This window comes from Carettochelys insculpta, chromosome 9 (assembly GCF_033958435.1).
Source record: "Carettochelys insculpta isolate YL-2023 chromosome 9, ASM3395843v1, whole genome shotgun sequence".
In the NCBI taxonomy this organism is placed as follows: Eukaryota; Metazoa; Chordata; order Testudines; family Carettochelyidae; genus Carettochelys; species Carettochelys insculpta.
This window is the reverse complement of record NC_134145.1, coordinates 29,461,200-29,474,527: the sequence shown is the minus strand read 5'-3', so window position 1 is coordinate 29,474,527 and position 13,328 is coordinate 29,461,200. Positions and strand designations below refer to the sequence as shown.

Below are 13,328 nucleotides of genomic sequence, written 5' to 3'. Positions count from 1 at the left end.
AGTGTTCCAGGGTAAAATAATTTAAAAAGTTAAATAACATAAAGTAGGTTTAACACACTAATAAAGCTGTGTTCTTTTGCTACAGTTGTTATGGAACATATGGAGTACCATAAATGCAATTGTGCCCCACTACTTTTAAACATCGCCTATAGCAGAGCTGCACACAGCCTTTTTGTCTGAAGTAATCTACAGAATATTATCAAAAGGGATATTTGTCTATTTTTACTCTAACTAGAATTTGTTGGCACTACAATCTTAATAGCTCAACATGAACAAGACTGTTCTTCCTACAAATTTCAATGTCTCACTCCTTTCTCTCATCTAAACTTCTTGAAGACAGGTAATTACCATATTTGGGGATTCCAGTTCCACAGGAGCAATTTCCAGTACAGGTTGAACCTCTCTAATCTAGCACTCTCTTGTTCGACAACATCCGTAATCCGGCATGATTTTAGTTGTCGTAGGTATGGCCAAGTTTCCCAGGGTCCCATAAAGTTTGTTTACAGCCACCAGTCCTGGCTCTGAGTTCTGTGCTATTATTTAGCTGTAATTTACCCCTAAATTTCTTCTAGGAGCCCAGTAAGCAATGGAAGTGATGGCAATGCTGCTAGCCAATATTCACCACCTAGGGACCAGCAAATTCTCTCATTTGGCACCAGTCAGGTTCCAAGGGTGCCAGACTGGAGAAGTTCAACCTGTATATTGAAGACAAGATTGAAGAAGGTACAATAACCAGTTAAATGATCCCTAACATAAAGATTTATTTATCACACGTTAAAAAGAGGTGTTGGCAGTTAGTTCAGTGAGGATTCACAGACTCAAGCAAACTGTGGTCGTTATGCTGTGCATCATTGTTTTTCCTCACTGACAATTAACAATCCCTAGCATTTCACTTGCCAACACTGTCTTCCTTTAGTGTTGCTTGGAACCCCAACCCAAAGTATCAAGAAATCGCACACGAGGTAGACTGTGTGAAAAAGATACTAAGATACAGTTCTTATTCTCACCGTGAATCCAGACTAACTGGCCACTTGTCTCCATTTTTCTATTTAGTTTGACACTATTAAGGGCAAACTTGAACAACTGTATAATTAGTTACAACATTACTGTCACGTCTATTCTGTCTTTGGCTTCATTATTCTCTACACACATCTGGTGCCTCAACCAGGGGCAGTCTGGCTTATATCATTCTTCCCACCAGATCGGAGACAGGGTTTAAGAAAGAATTATAGAGCTTCTGTTTTCTGCTTCCAAGTGGTCACAGTAGCCATAAGACATAAAAAGAATCACAAGAAGACAACTTTCCACATCTGCCTTTTTTCATTGAAATAGTTCAACAAAGCTTTTTACATATATAATATAAATTATTTTAGTTTTGTAGAACAATTAGACTGGCAGAGATCACAGATTGTAAGAAAGGTCTATTCTGCTCAAAATAAATGTTCTGCCAGAATCCTGCCAGCAACATGGGCTGGGCAAGACAGGACAAAACAAACAATCCTCCATGAAACACAGTTGCAGCACCATCATGTGGAAACCACACACCTAGCACTTGATTAACTAGTGACAGAGAGATAGCCATGTTAGTCTGTATTCTATCAAAACAAAAAAAGCAGTCAAACAGCACTTTAAAGACTAACAAAGTAATTAGTAATTTTGTTAGTCTTTAAAGTACGACCTGACTGCTTTTTTCTTTTGATTAGCTAGCAGTTTTTACAAGCAGATTGGTTCAGGCTTTCTGAGGTCAGATATCACTAGTGAACAATATGTATGGAAGATTTAAGTGTAAGTAATGAAAGGTGGAGTGGCAGTTGCATTGTAACGTGTTTCTATAAAGTGAGCATAAAACTTTGAAACTAGTTTTTAGGATTATAGGCTAATAGGGACTAAGACCGTATAGTCATAAGTGGTTGCACAACACCTTGCGTATTTTGTGTCACCACAATATTAATCGTATAACAGAAAATTATGCACTCATACCATCGGGCACACTGTTATGACACAACATTTATTACCAGAAAGTCACTGATGAGCCCCAACAGGAGCTTCCGCCAGCCTTCCTTGGACAGGTTAGTATATTCATCAAAGGACCTGACATTCTAGTTAGGTGAGATTTAAATAAAATAAACCAATAACAGAGAATCAGACACTGTAGGGGAGAAACTTAAAGAATGTATTTTAAGAAGCCTAAAATGTTTTAAAAGTCGAGATATGTGTGTGTGTGTAGCTTAAAGGATGATCCTAATTTTATGTTTAATATCTTTCTCCTCACAGTGAGAAATGTGGTGATTCTGTTTTTTCACTTTTATGCCTGTCAAATCATTCCGGAAGGAACAAAGAATCAAATAACATTCTGCTCTACAAAGCCAGCACATGTAAAATTTTAGTTCAGAGGAAGCCACTAGCAAAAAGCACAGGTTGAACCTCTCTCGTCTGACAGCGTCAGGACCTGATCAGTGCTGGATGAGAGGATTTGCCAGACCATGGGAAGTCAATATTGTCTAGCATGTTACTCGCACTTTCACTGCTTACTGGGATCTTAGGAGACATTTAGGGGTGAATTACAGCTAAATAACAGCACAGAACACTGAGAGCCAGGATTAGTGCCTGTAAGCAAACTTTATGAGACCTTGGGACACTTGGTAAGTGATCATCCAGCTAACTGAAGTCATGCCCGATTATGGATATTGCTGGACAAGAGAGTTCCGGATTAGAGAGGTCCAACCTCTAGAACTGGTCATCTGTTGTTCTAAATTTGGGGCCTAATCCAGCTGCTATTGGAAGCAATATAAAAATAATTACTGATTGGTGCAAATAGAATAATAGAAACATACAATAATAGAATTGGATGTGACCTAGAGAGGTCATTAAATCCAGTCCCCTAGCCTTACGGTAGGACCCAGCACCATCTAGACCATGCCTGATAAATGTCTATCTAACCTACTCTCAAGTATCTCCAGATCATTGGTTAACCACCCTGACAGTTAGGAAGGTTTTCCTGATGTCCAACCTAAACCTCCCATGCTGCTATTTAAGCCAATTGCTTCTTGTCCTCTCATCAGAGATTATGGGGGAGGGATAGGTCAGTGATTAGAGCATTGGCCTTGTAAACTGAGGGCTGTGGGTTAAATCCTTGAGGGGGTCTTCCAAAGGTCAGGGGCAGGTTAGAGTTGCAGGGAGGGATAGTTCAGTGGTTTGCATGCTGGCCTGCTAAACCCCCAGTTGTGAGCTCAATCTTTGAGGAGGCCATTTAGGGACCTGGGACAAAAAGTTAAAAAAAAAATCTGTCAGGGATGAATATAGGCCCTGCTGTGAGTGCAGAGGACTGGACTCAATGACCTCTGAAGGTCCTTTCTACCTGTGTGAGATAGGGATAAGGACAATTTTTTTCCCCTCAACCTTTTTGGTACTTGAAAGTTGTTATGTCTACTCCCAGTCTTCTCTTTGCCAGACTTAAACTAACCCAGTTCTTTCAGTCTTCCCTCCTAGGTCATGTTTTCTAGACCTTTCATCATTTTTGTTGCTTTTCTCTGGACTTTCTCCAATTTGTCCCCATCTTTCCTGAAATGTGGTGCCCAGAACTGGACACACTACTCTGGTTGGTAAAGGTTTGGCTAGAAAGATAGATAAAATGTTGTCAAAAGCAAGCACAGTCCTTTAAAAAAAATCCTGTGTGGCACATCGTAAGAAAAGATGCAACTCTGGTAAATGCAAGTATACAGATCAATTTTCTTATACATAGAAAGTCACTAGTGATCCATATTCTTATAAATATAAAACAGTTGCTGGCTGTGGTCCTGATCCTACAAAGGGATCCTGTGGCTGCTCTACTCTGAGCGAGAGTCCTGAAGACCCTGGATGAAAGAGAGAATTTCTTGTTTTTGGAATGTTAATTCTGAAAATTAACTAAAGGGCAAGATGAACCATCAGATATTTAGTACAGTCACATTCCTTTACAACAGCATTTCCTTATTTAATACTGAAATAGAGCTAGATTGGAAAATTTGATATGTTTCCAGTGAGTAATCAAAACCATAAATCACATGAATAGAGGAAACATATATAGAGGAAATATCTGAGATTAATTACATGGCTTCTTTTAGCAAAGTACCTACAAGGAATAATAGTGTATAAAGTATCCCCAGGTTCCATTTTGTGTCTGACTTTAAAGCTACTGTGATGAGAAAAAGAGTTAACAAATAATTCTATTTAAAATAAATTCTAAAAAATCTCTCCAGTTTATTTAATTCTTGCCCCTTTATCCTCCCTACAATTGAGAGGTTATACAGACAACTGGGGGTCAGCAGGAAGACTGTGGGCAGGAGAAGTGTGAAATACTGTAAGGTCCCCATGTTCACAAACTTATGTTTGTGACTTCAATTATTCATGAGTGGCTCTGGGGCAGGGAGCCAGGGCTCCGGGGCAGGAGCGTGTGTAAAACTGAGTTGGCATTCACCCAAGGGTTCTGAAAGAACTCAAATGTGAAATTGCGGAGTTATTAACAGTGGTTTGTAACCTATCCTTTAAATCCACTTTGGTACCAAATGACTGGAAGACGGCCAATATAACGCCAATATTTAAAAAAGGCTCTAGAGGAGACCCTGGCAATTATAGACCAATAAGTTTAACATCAGTACCAGGCAAATTAGTAGAAACACTAGTAAAGAATAAAATTGCAAGGCACGTAGAAGAGCATGAATTGTTGGGCAAAAGTCAGCATGGTTTCTGCAGAGGGAAGTCGTGTCTAACTAATCTATTAGAATTCTTTGAAGGGGTTAATAAACATGCGGACAAGGGGCACCCAGTGGACATAATATACCTAGATTTCCAGAAAGCCTTTGACACGGTCCCACACCAAAGGCTTTTATGTAAATTAGGTGGTCATGGGATAGGAGGAAAGATCCTTTCATGGATTGGGAATTGGTTAAAAGACAGAAAACAAAGGGTGGGAATAAATGGTAAATTTTCACAATGGAGGAGGGTAACTAGTGGTGTTCCCCAGGGGTCAGTCCTGGGACCGATCCTGTTTAACTTGTTCATCAATGATCTAGAAAATGAGGTAAGCAGTGAGGTGGCAAAGTTTGCAGATGACACCAAGTTGTTCAGGACAGTCAAAAGCAAAAGGGATTGTGAAGAACTACAAAAAGATCTCAGCAAACTGAGTGATTGGGCAGCAAAATGGCAAATGAAATTTAATGTGGGTAAGTGTAAGGTAATGCATGTTGGAAAAAATAACCCAAATTACACGTACTACATGATGGGGTCAAATTTAGCTACGACAGATCAGGAAAGGGATCTTGGAGTTATAGTGGATAGTTCTCTGAAGACATCCACGCAGTGTGCAGCGGCAGTTAGTAAGGCAAATAGGATGTCAGGAATTATTAAAAAAGGGATCGATAATAAGACAAAAGATATCATACTTCCCCTATATAAAACTATGGTACGCCCACATCTCGAGTACTGCGTGCAGATGTGGTCTCCTCACCTCAAAAAAGATATATTGGCATTAGAAAAGGTTCAGAAAAGGGCGACTAAGATGATTAGGGGCTTGGAACGGGTCCCATATGGGGAGAGGCTAGAGAGACTGGGACTTTTCAGTTTGGAAAAGAGGCGATTGAGGGGCGATATGATAGAGGTATATAAAATCATGAATGGTGTGGAGAAAGTGAATATAGAAAAATTATTTACCTTTTCCCATAATACAAGAACTAGGGGACACCAAATGAAATTGATGGGTAGTAGGTTCAAAACTAATAAAAGGAAATTTTTCTTCACACAGCGCACAGTCAACCTGTGGAACTCCTTGCCCGAGGAGGCTGTGAAGGCCAGGACTCTATTAGGGTTTAAAAAAGAGCTTGATAAATTTTTGCAGGTTAGGTCCATAAATGGCTATTAGCCAGGGATAAAGTATGGTGCCCTAGCCATCAGAACAAGGGCAGGAGATGGATGGCAGGAGATAAATCACTTGATCATTGTCTTCTGTTCTCCTTCTCTGGGGCACCTGGCATTGGCCACTGTCGGCAGATGGGATGCTGGGCTGGATGGACCTTTGGTCTGACCCAGTATGGCCGTTCTTATGTTCTTATGAGTTGAATGGTGGAGGTCAAATCAGGAAACTTACAGTGGCCACTTAGGGTTTGTTTCCATTACATGGTAGATTGACACTGCAATGACTGATTCTGCTTAGACATGATAAATCAAACTCCGAGCACTCTCCCATCATCTCTGGTACTCCACCAGGACAAGAAGAGCAGGTGAAGTCAATGGCAAACCATTGAAAACACCACAGTAAGTAGTTCTAAGTACGTTGATTCGAGCTATGCTATTTGCATTCCTATGTCGCATATCTTAGATCAGGGGGCAGAAAGGGCAGAGTGTAGGCTAGGCCTCAAGTACCAGTTGGAAGACTGATGGGCATACATTTATTATAATACAGTTAGAAGATAAACTAATTAGCCTTCCTTTATAATGTCACAAACTACACAACAGCTCTGTTGCCAAATCTGTCGTTCCCTGGGTGTGTGAGTCTCTATTGTTAGGACACTTAGGCTTGATTTTATTTTTACTGAAGGTGATAGCAAAACTTCTATAGATTTCACTGGAAGCAGAACCAGGTGCTTATCATTTACATCTCTGCAAAGTGGATATAAAATGGTACTATTTTGATTTGGCTATGTATTACACAGAGGTATGTGACTATACAAAGTGCAATGCAGTGGAGAATCAAAGTCTTAACCTTTGTGAGCCTCCTGGGTAACTGACGTGAATCAAGGTCTCTAAAACATACCATCCACTTTGGTATTATGCCAAGATCTCCTGTAAATTATTGGTCCTTATCTGTAAGTTAAAGCCAGCATTCTCAGGCCTTGTCTTTACTTTTGACACCTCCATATTTGATTTCTTAAGTTTATATACAGTGTCTCATGCTGCAAACTAGAAGAGCAAAGCACACAAACTTAGACAACAGTATTGAAAATCTGGCCCCTTGGTGACCTGTCTCAGCTTGCAAAGTTGAGCTAATGATGAAAGAATAAGAACTAAAACTTTGAGGTCTCCTGAATCTTATTCCTGAACAACAGCTACTAGATCAGGAATTCTCAAACTTCACTGCACTATGAACTTCTGCACTCATCCTCACTATACAAGCACAGTTGGTTCCCAACTTTCTGCTAGTAGGTAAAAACTTGGAAGAGGGACACGAAATTCCCATTGAAATACATGTAAAAGTCTCTGATTGGTTCCTAGTGCTCCTAACTCAGCGAAGGAGTGACAGCTTGTGGCACTGCTTTTCAAAGGTAAGTGAACCTTGGGTTTTAGGCTGGGGGGAGGTTAAAGGCTGGGGGCAGTTTGGGGCCATGCGCAGGAGGGAGGGTTAAAACCCGGTGGTGGGTTGGGTCTGTGGGGCATGTGGGGGGGTTCAGGCTGAGGTGGGTTGAGTCTGTGGGGTGGGGGTGGGGGTTCAGGCTGCTGCAGGTTGGGTCCATGTGACGGGGGTGGGGGTTAAGGCTGCTTCAGGTTGGGTGTGCGGGCTGGTGGGAGGAGTCGGGCTGCTGTGGTTTGGGGCTGTGGGGGGCTAGTGGGGGGGGGTCAGGCTGCTGTGGTTTGGGGCTGCAGGGCCAGCAGCGGTGGGGGTTGTCAGGATGCCATAGGTTGTGGCTGCAGGGCTGACAGGGGGTCAGGCTGCCACAGTTTGGGGCTGGTGGGGGGGGAGGCCAGGCTGCCATGGTTTGGGGCTGTGGGGCCAGTGTGGGCAGGGAGGGGCGTAAGGCTGCTGCAGGTTGGGGCTGCAGGACTGGCGGGGGGGTGGGTCAGGCTACCGCAGTTTGGAGCTGCAGGGCTGGTGGGGGGTCAGGCTGTGGCGGGTTTGGTCTGCAGGTCCAGCTGGGGGGCCAAACTACAGCAGGTTGGAGCCACGGGGTAGGGGGGTAAAGCTTGTATTAGTGGGGAGAGTTCATTCTTCTAGTGAACAAAGATAAGTACACGTGGCCCTCTTTCAAGTGAGTACTTGTAAGTAAAGTACTTGTTTAATGAGGGATGAGTGTACTGACAACAAAAATTACTACATAACCATGGGAAGGGGAATTGAAGCCTGAGCCTTCCCTAGCTTGAAACCAAATCCCAAGAGCTTCAGCCCGAAGTGTCCATATGTGTTGGTGGGTTGTAATCTGAGCATATCACATCTTAGGCCCCAGCATCATAGGGCTTGAGCTTCAGCCATGAGCCCCAGGAAGTCTAACACCAACCCTGGCTATGTCCATTAAATGGGGTCACCATCCACTTTGGGACCCAGACCCAGTTTGAGAACTGCTGCACTAAATTAGGCTGTCTCATATTCTCTTAGAAAAATGTAGCCTGCAGATATACTTTATTTAATATCTAAAATCTTTTGTAAATTATGAAAAGTCAATTTTCAGCACAAATTGTCATAACAAGATAATATATTAACTGGTAATGTCCAAGCAAACATTGTTTGACAACTTTGTGTTTGATATGTTATAGGTTAATTGCCATGAGAGTACTGATGTGCAGTCCTGAGCCTCAAACTCTGAGGAAAAATGAAATTTGGAATGTTCTCTACTTGTTTAATGGGCCAAAAAAATTAGAGTTATTAAACAAATCCATGAAGTTGCTGGGTGCCAGAGAAAGAGAACAGTGATTAGTTACCAGCAATGCAAGGGAAGCTGTCTATACTGAGAAGGAAAGATGACTAATAAGTGGACTAATTGAACCATTTATGGCCAGGCTTGTGTGTATTGCTAATTTAAAATTGATTTATTACAATTTAAAAAGAACTGAATCATCAAATGTATTTCTAGATAACAAAAGTGAACCAACAAAGTATCAAAAACATACTTTATTTTGTTCTCTGTGCCACCTGATCTCAATTAAAGGTGCACTGGCAGCTTAAAAAGCACACACTTGTCTGAAAAAAATAGCTACAATTGTTAAAAATAACAACTAAGAATAATCAAATCCCTACAGAAGTCCTTCTGTTCTTTATTTTGATTAACTTTATGTAGCCTGCCTTACAGTTTTCAATATGCCCCAAATATGTGAATTGACAATGTATAACTGTCTTATTTGATAATGAGTAGGCTGTCTTCTTGTCACCCTTCTATTTGTGAGTCTGTTGAAGGCTGATCAGCCCAACTCTGGAACTGCAGATCTTATCACAGAAGAGGCAGCAGTTTGTAGCTGTTGGAGGAAGGAGGGGCAGTTTTTGACACTCTCTTCTTCTTCTCCACTTCTCCTCCTCTGCATTGTGGTGGGGCCTCTCAAACTGCACCACCTCCTCACAGATTACCATTCTTCACTGGGGACGGTCTTGGGCAAGTTCTCCCAAATGTTGATGCCAATGCTTCACTTTTTCATGTGTGCCTTCAGTATGTCCTTATATTGCTTCCACTGGCCCTGAACGCACCTCTGTCCTTCCTCCAGCTTGGAAGAGAGAATCTGTTTTGGGAGGCACTGATCAGACATCTGAACCATGTGACCAGTCCAACAAAGTTCTTGAGTAATGATAATGGCTTCAATGTTAGTCATGTTTGACTCTTTGGGATGCTAGTATTTGTGCACCTATCTTCCTAAGAGATATTTAAGGATTCTCCTGAGGCAACATAGATGCTATTGTTCAAGTGCCTTCAAATGACACTTGTATGTTGTCCAGGTTTCACACGCATACAATAGCATTGGAACAACCACTGCACCATATACAAGGAGATTTTCTTGGGATAGATGTCCCAGCTCTCAAAGACACTTTGTCTCGAGCAGGTGAAAGCAGAGCTTGCCCAGCTCAGAAAATGCTGGATTTCCACATCAGTGTTGACGTTAATGGAAACATTACTTCCAAGAGATGAGAAGTGCTCCACATTTTCCAGGAGTTCTCCATTGACTTCAATAGAAGGTGCATGATATTGTCCTGTCGGTGAAGGTTGGTGGAACACCTTGTCTTCCTGATGTTCAGTATGAGGCTGAGGTTGATGGCTAAGCCCAGAGAGATTGATTTTGCTGTGTCTTCACACATGTGGCAGAATTGATTCCCAGAAGATCGATTGCGGTGTGCTGACACTCCCCCGCCCTCATAAGTATAGACACACCCATAGTTTCTGGATATCAATAGACTCAGGCAGACAGCAATGCATGAGCTTACATCAGATTAACATATTCAAGGTTTTCTTCAGAACCACAGAAACTAGAAACATAATATCTTTAAAACACACACATATTTTTGAGCACATCCTGCGGAGAATACAAGGAACCCTGACTACAGGTTTTGATCACATTTCCACCCACTTTGTTGGTGCTGTCTTTGCTAAGACCACAGACCATCTTTGTCAAAGCAGAAGTACTGGATACATGGAAATCTACAGGTCCCAGCATGCTCATCTTGGTAAGTGTGACCAGTGAATTCTGTCAGTCACAGCATGAAAAGCATCATTTTGACCCAAATGGAGTGTGCACTGCGACTCTCCCTACCCACAATGCAATTTTTCAAAAAGAAAATGAGGGTGATCTATAACAGGCCTATGTTATGAATTCTGTATCTTTCAAATGGAAGCTGAGTACAGGTCCTAAGGTCATGACCATTTTCACATTGTAGTGTTTGTTGCTAGAAGAGATTTGCCAACTTCCTGATTGAAAAATAAGCAACCAACCAACCCACCCTTGCCACACTCCCTTTCCCTTCTTGCTCCCCTCCTTCTTCCCCTCCCACCCTCATTGTCACCAGGCTGGGGTAGGGGTTGGGGTGCTGGAGAGGGGTGAGAGCTCCAGCTGGGAGGGAGCGAGCTCCAAGGAGGGGCAGGGATGAGTGGTTTGGGGTGGAGGAGGGGACTCTGACCTGGGGAGGGGGGTGGTGTGTCGGGGGAGTGGTCCCCAGGAGGGAACTTGGGGGGTTCTCATTGGGGCAGGGAGTTGGGATAGGGCAGGTGAAGGTTCCAGCTGAGGGTGTGGACTTAGAGGGTGGAGCCAAAGATGAGGGGTTTTGGGTACAGGTGGGAACTTATGGCAGGGGATGGGGGGCGGCTGGGGGACTGCAAGGCACAGGTGCCTGGAGGGAGCTGGGTTAGGGTGAGGCCTGGCCTGGAGTGTGGGGTCCCCGCAGCACTAACCCTGCCATGCAAGTGGTAACGAAGCCATTTGGCAACCCCAGGTACATTTGCCGCCTCACCCCGCAGAACCTTAGTCGGACATTTGCTTTAACCGTTACATTAGTGTGCTGCTAAAACTCATAAACCCACAACTCTAAAATCCCGCCCCCCCCTCCCCCGGGCACAGGGCACCAGTGCTCTGTAGGACCCCTTACACCGCGGGCCACCCTGCGCGGGGTGAGAGGCTTGGAGGGCGCGAGGAGGTGTGAATCGGGATGCGGGGGGGGGCGCTGAGCTGGGGGAACTATGCCGCAGGGCTCCCAGCTGGTCACGCTGTGCTCGGGGGATGGGGCACGGGTGGGGGACTCTTCTCCTGGCCCCCGTTACCTGCCTGCGGGCTCAGGGGTCCGCGCTGGGGTCTGAGCTCAGAGGGTCTCGGGCAACGCGGCAGGCGTCGCTAGGATGCTTCAGTTGCTAGGGCCGAAGGGCAACCACGACTGACGCTTCCTCTCGCCAATAACCGCCTTACAGTTCAACCCACCCCCCTCGAGAGGCGTCGCCATTGGCTGAAACAGGCCAATTCCGTTTTAAAGGTGACAGCGAGAGGACTACAAATCCTAGCATGCTACACTCTGCGCTTTTTATACTTACTGGCATAAGAGGCTGTGCAATGCATGCTGGGGATTGCAGTCTTCTCAGTTGGGAGGTTCTGTTTTGGGCGCTTTGTGGGCTCCTCTAGGTATTCAGTGCAGCAAAAGGGAGGGCTACGTGGGTATAAGCACTGAGCTGCGAGGAGAAGGCGAAGGATGGTTAGCAGAGCCCTGCAATAGCTTTTCACTGTAAAGGCAGGGAGAGCGGACCTGCTGCCCCAGGCCTCAGCTGAAGACAGGTGTGCAGTTCACCACCCCACCCGCTGACCTTAACCACACAGTTGCTAAAGGACATTTGTTTTTGAGGCACCTCTTCCACCATTGCCTCTGCAAGTCTAGCCATACTCCCCTTCACTAGCTAAAGCTGCCATCCTTCAGCATCCTTGCACACAAGCTGCTCCTGTCTCCTTCTCTGCTTCTATGCCCTGAAACTGAAAGCCTCCCTTGTCTTGGGGTTCTCCTGGATTTGGTATCATTTTAAGGCCATTGTAAATCTCTTGAGTGTATGTCCTCTGGGGCTGAGGTTCATCTTTTTGTTCTCTGCACAGCACCTGGCTCTATAGAGCCCCGATTGAGCCATCTAGAACTACTGCAAAACAATAATAGCTACCACCTAGCAGATAGGAATACCACTTCTCTATTCCTTTCTCCCTATCCTGCTCCCAAATCAGGAGGGTCCTAATCTTCTCTGTATTTCCCACTGCCTACCCCTTCTGTTTATAAAGGAAAAGTTTTCTTCCCACTGCTGAGTCTGCTACAGGCCAGGGGGCAGCAGGTGGATCAGTCCAGTAGTATTCACGCATTTCTAGGGCACTTTCTGTTTCTTGAAGTTACCCAAAGTGATCTTTTGTATCCTGGTTCCTGCATGACTGAGTCTCTGGAAAGAGTCTTACTGTCTCTTTGAAGTCTGGCTAATAACTTTAATAGGTTAATTATATTTGATGTTTATGCTAGCTGCCTGGGCAGAGCACTCGTCAATGGAAGTCATTCAGCATAGCTGACCCCCTCTGCAGGCTGCTCTTTGTAATTATGATTCTACTACTGGAAGAAGAAGATTTTATTAAAGAACCATATGCAACTAATTACAACACAATGTATGCTTTCTTCCTATCCAGGAAGACGTTAAAAAGAAAAAACAGTCACACACAACTAGTTTTAGAGTACATACATTATAAAACATCTTATATAACAGTCTGTGACATCCAAGAACCAGTATCTAATTGTATAAAGCATATCTATTGTAACAAGGCCTTTCTTCCAACAATTCCAAGGCACTTTACAAACTGTAGATAATCCTCCCAATACAAGTGTGAGATAGACCAGGATTAGTAGTCCCATTTTCAGATGGGAATAACTAGAACACAGAAACTGCAAGTGAATTATCCAAAGTCACACAGGAAATAGAATGTAGTGCCAGTCCCAAGAAAACAACCTTCATCTCCTGCCTTTGAATCCCTTCCACTACAGCAAGAAAAAAAAGCAATATAGTTATTATACTAAACCTTATTTTGTGCAAAGCATATTTAAAGTAACACTTCAGCTCAAATCTGGCCTTAAATGTAAAGTTGTATAAAAACCAAGCTAGATC

The 13,328-nt window shown here is 43.6% G+C and overlaps 1 protein-coding gene across 1 annotated transcript in view; it reads right to left on the bottom strand.

Moving 5' to 3' along the window:
- Positions 1-4,133, bottom strand: part of DNAI3 (dynein axonemal intermediate chain 3) — a 52,403-nt gene extending 48,270 nt beyond the window's left edge. Inside the window, exon 1 of the mRNA XM_075003186.1 lies at positions 4,116-4,133. The gene's annotated coding sequence lies outside the window, so the exon portion shown is untranslated. The remainder of the gene's footprint in view (positions 1-4,115) is intronic.
- Between the last annotated feature and the right edge of the window lie 9,195 nt (positions 4,134-13,328).